Genomic DNA, 4,332 nt, shown 5'->3' on the forward strand with positions numbered 1-4,332 from the left:
TCTGTGACTGTTCACACAACGCAGAGTGGCTCTGTGTGTGAATGACACTCAATGACAGAGCTGGCCGAAGCCACTCAACGGCTGCCGAGTGGGGAAAAGGCAGTGGAATTTTCCCCACAGTAGAAGCTCTTGCGGTGGACTTGGAGCACGGTGTCTTGGGGGCGTTGCTTTAGCCTTGGCGCACACCGCGCCAGCGCTTCTCACGAGCTGTCGCGCAAGTAGATCCACTCTAGCCTAGAGAGACTGCTCTAGGGAGCTGCCGCAGCTCTAGCTTGGATTAAACCAACTTCTGTAGATTTGCTTAATTTAGGTAGATTCTGTACACTTAAGTATAAGACGCTTCTTTAATACCTAAAACGAAAGTCTTACATTTTTTTCAGAAAGTTTGAATCTCTAGCCTCGCTATAACGGCTGATAATTAGTTGAATCAAAAGTTAATTTGTTTTTGTACAATCTTCGATCAAACATAAAATATCAAGAAGCTTTGGGAATTTCAAATGCAATTCAGGAAATCTCAGTGCGGAAAATTCAATTTCAGAACCATTATTTTCCTCCTCAACCTACAATTCGCGTTAAACCAGCAAAAAAATAAATTATAGATACTTCAACCAGAATTTCTAGGAAAATATTTCTTCACATTCTTATTGCTGTAAAATCTTAATTAAATTCCCTAATAGAGAGAAAAGAATGTGCATCTCATGCGAGGAATCAATAAGTCTGACATGCTTGGCATTTTCTGATTTTGGACATTCCAAGGAGTGAAAAAAAGCGCCGATAAGAGCTTTCCACAAATAGAACTAATCGATGACACAATATCCGCTTCTCATCCATTCATAACTATGCATGTGTCGGAAACCAAGGGGGCATTAAATTATCGTGAATTTTTGCCATTTTCCCCACGCCACGAATTTCCATGTTTACTCACCCAGCGTTTCGCGCGCCGCGTGCGTCGCATAATTGAAAATTTTCAATGTCAGCGAAAATTAATTGATCACCAATCGGAATCAATTAGCAGCACTTCTTTCCTGCGAGGAGATAAATTAATTTTCAGCTGGAGAATTCACCTAATTGAAAAGGTGGGCTCTTATCTGTCTGTTTTGTGCGCGCGACATTGCGAACAGACTTTGTGGATGGTTTGTGTGCCAAAAAATGAGTGATTTTCAGGTGCGACGGAAGCTTGGCCTTATCATGAGATTTTTCACTGCCAATTTCGGTGATACTCTTGTGCGGCCTTATCAGTGCGACAGAGAGGGCAAAATTCACTATTGTTCGCTCTAAGAGCCTCACTTCCGAAGATCTGAGAGCAACTTCCGTCGAGCTTTATTGCGCTCAAGTGTTGAGCACAGCACACAAGTCAAGTGCTTAATTGGTAAATTAATAATCACTTTCGCGCGCGATAAAATCGCTTAGCCACCCGCGAAGACGGAATTGGCTTCATCTCGCCTTGGAGCTCCAATTCGAGAAAGAATACCAATAAATTCTGATTCCCCGCGCTGAATGTCCCTTGGCTGATCAAATTAGTTTAATTGATGCCATAAGATGACATATTATTCACAACATCTCTGACGCCAGGCATTTAAAATTTCATGCAATTTACAGCAGCTGGAAATCTTCCCGAAAATAAAGACTACGTTGGCGACTTTGTCTCTTCTATACTCGCATTAGTTCGCGTCAAAAGCGGAGATGATCCGTGAAAACTTGCAGCTTTGGCGGCACTTCAGCAAATGCCTCTTGCAACAAAGTAAGGCCAATTTATCACGCAGATTAATTAACACTTGTGTAAATTCGGAAGGTAATTTTTCCATGGCACTTTTGGCATCTCTCTCTCTGCAATCAAAAAGCAATTTCTCTAAAGTGCTAAGCGACATTGAAATTGCCTCCTTGGCGGACTTTCCGAATTGAGCCTCGAGACTTTGCTCTTTGGGCCAGACTTTAAAGAATTGTGCGTGCAAAAAGGCTTTTAAAAACTATCCGATTTAGCGACTGATGGACAGATCAAGCCAAGGTCGTCAAGGCCGCGCTGCATTTCGCTTTATGAAAATATTGAGCACAGCTTGAACGGAGGAGAGAAAATCCCATCAAAAGAGCGCTGAGGAAAAAAGCGCTAATGAGTTTGGAAAAAGGTTGAATTGTTGAGTAAATTCTTGAGTGATGTTTTCTTTGTGTGGCGGCTTCGAAACAATTAATCTCATATTTAATATTTTGCAATGAGGGGAGAGAAATTGACATCATTTTTCACGCAGTGAGGAAAACAAGCATAAATGCTTCTAATCCAGGCGATGCGTTGTTAGTTTTTCCTGCCATTTATACAGCTGACAATTAAGTTTAGGCATTGGTTTTATTATTCTGTCAATATTAAAGGTGTATTTTCTGTGCGGTATTTGCGACAAGAAGCGATAAAACCACAAACAATCGGCCATCAATAAATAATTACGCCGTTTATTGACGCAAAAGTGGCGCTATGTGAGGAATCTCACGGCGTTCGGTGTCGCCCCAGAAGTGAAAACAAAACCTATTGAATCGCCACCATTCTGCAATTGCATTCGAGAGTAGAAGTTTTGCGCTGGAGAAATTCGAAAGGTCTCTCATTGTCTAACGGAGGTCTTTTCAATGAAATTCTCTTATCTATCTCTTGCATAAGACATGCTCCTTTCATTCAGCACAGCGAGGCACATTTCACTGAGACGCGCTGCCACAATTCGTGAGAAACTCCCTCTCTTTGCCCTGGAATTCCTAATTTATCAACTACGTACTTTATGAACTCCCTCAGTATTGTTTCGAATCGGTTGATATTGACTCTGGATGGTGGGCGTGAGGGCAGAAATCCGCAATTTACCTGGGTTTGTTTGTTTGCCTTGGAAATTTGCTTCTCCAAATTCATCTCATAAATTACGAGAATCACTTGACGTCAAGATTTGATAAGGATACACAACATTTCTTGGGATTTCCCCACAAGTCAGAAAAGCCACTCTTTCTACTTAGTGACCCAACTTGCTTCTATACCAATTTGTTCGTCGCTCTTTGTCTAACCGCTTCCTCAAGTGCATCAGCGGACGTCTGAGGTCAACGATTGTCGCCTGACCGCACATTTTGAATGAAATTTGAATTCAAACACCATAAAACTGCCACAAACTGCCAGTTTGTTGAACAAAAGTGCTGATAAATTTATAAAAGTCGCGATGTCGCCGAATAATGTTGTTGTCAGACACTCCATTATGATCGTATTCCTGGTTATTCCAAGTGATATTTCAGATATTTACCATTTTAAGCAGCCAATATTGATAAGGAATAATTTGCGGTTCCTTATCTCGCAATCTCTTTCTCGCTCTCTCGCGGCCGAAGCTGAACAAATGAACCAATATAAACTCACATCAAAATGGAAATGAGAAAAACTCTCACTCAAAAACTGATTCAATTGAACGGCATTTAAAGGTTTCCCATCGTGAACTGAGGGCAAGGTTGGAAATTAAGTCAATATTATTCTTTGTAAACTTCTCTTTCCTTACAGCTGGCGAAGGAGATCTCATTCCACCGGGCGCATATTTACTTGCCCGCCGAAGTTAATTGCGCAATTGGCACCGTAAGAGTTGCAAAACAGGAGAAAGATAAGCGATTCGATTGATTAAATATTTTTACGAGACGTGAAGAACCATAGAGGAATAATTGAAGAAGAATGCGGAGAATAATTTCAAACTGAACAAATTTTCGCAATCAATTGCGCCCATCAAATGACTCTCTAAGTTTGTCGTCATTGACGAAAATATAGCGATAAAAATTACAATTGCTTAACGCCCAGAAGCAGGATGAAGAATCTTCTCGTTTTATCGCTTCAATTCGTCCCACTGTATTTTTCCCACCCACGAGCTTTCGCCATTTCCATCGACGTCACACGTTCATGACGAAAACTCTTATCACTTGCTCAAATAAAAGACTGCGTCTTACTCTCTCCGCTCGCCAAGTTCATCAAATATACATATACACACACATGCTTTTCGGAGAAAGAAAATAAAGAGGTGAAAACAAACAAGAACATTCCACGCGAAGATCTGTTTGCCTGAGTAGAATTCATTATTTGATTGATTAGACAGCAAATTCACGCGGTATTTTGAATATCAGTCAAATATTGCTGGACAAACTTTATCACCTGATCGACTTGATAAGTTCCTTCTCTTCGCCTCGCCTATTCTTTCCATATGTGGAAGAAGAAAGCACGAAAAACCTGTTGCATTACTTGTACTAATGTTGTTAGCCTTTAAGGTCTGATAGGAATTCCTATATACTAATTAGGCAATAAATTGTGCCATTCTAATCTTCCAGCAATTTCGATATACA

The sequence above is a fragment of the Phlebotomus argentipes genome, unplaced genomic scaffold (assembly GCF_947086385.1).
Source record: "Phlebotomus argentipes unplaced genomic scaffold, Phlebotomus argentipes genome assembly scaffold_18, whole genome shotgun sequence".
In the NCBI taxonomy this organism is placed as follows: Eukaryota; Metazoa; Arthropoda; class Insecta; order Diptera; family Psychodidae; genus Phlebotomus; species Phlebotomus argentipes.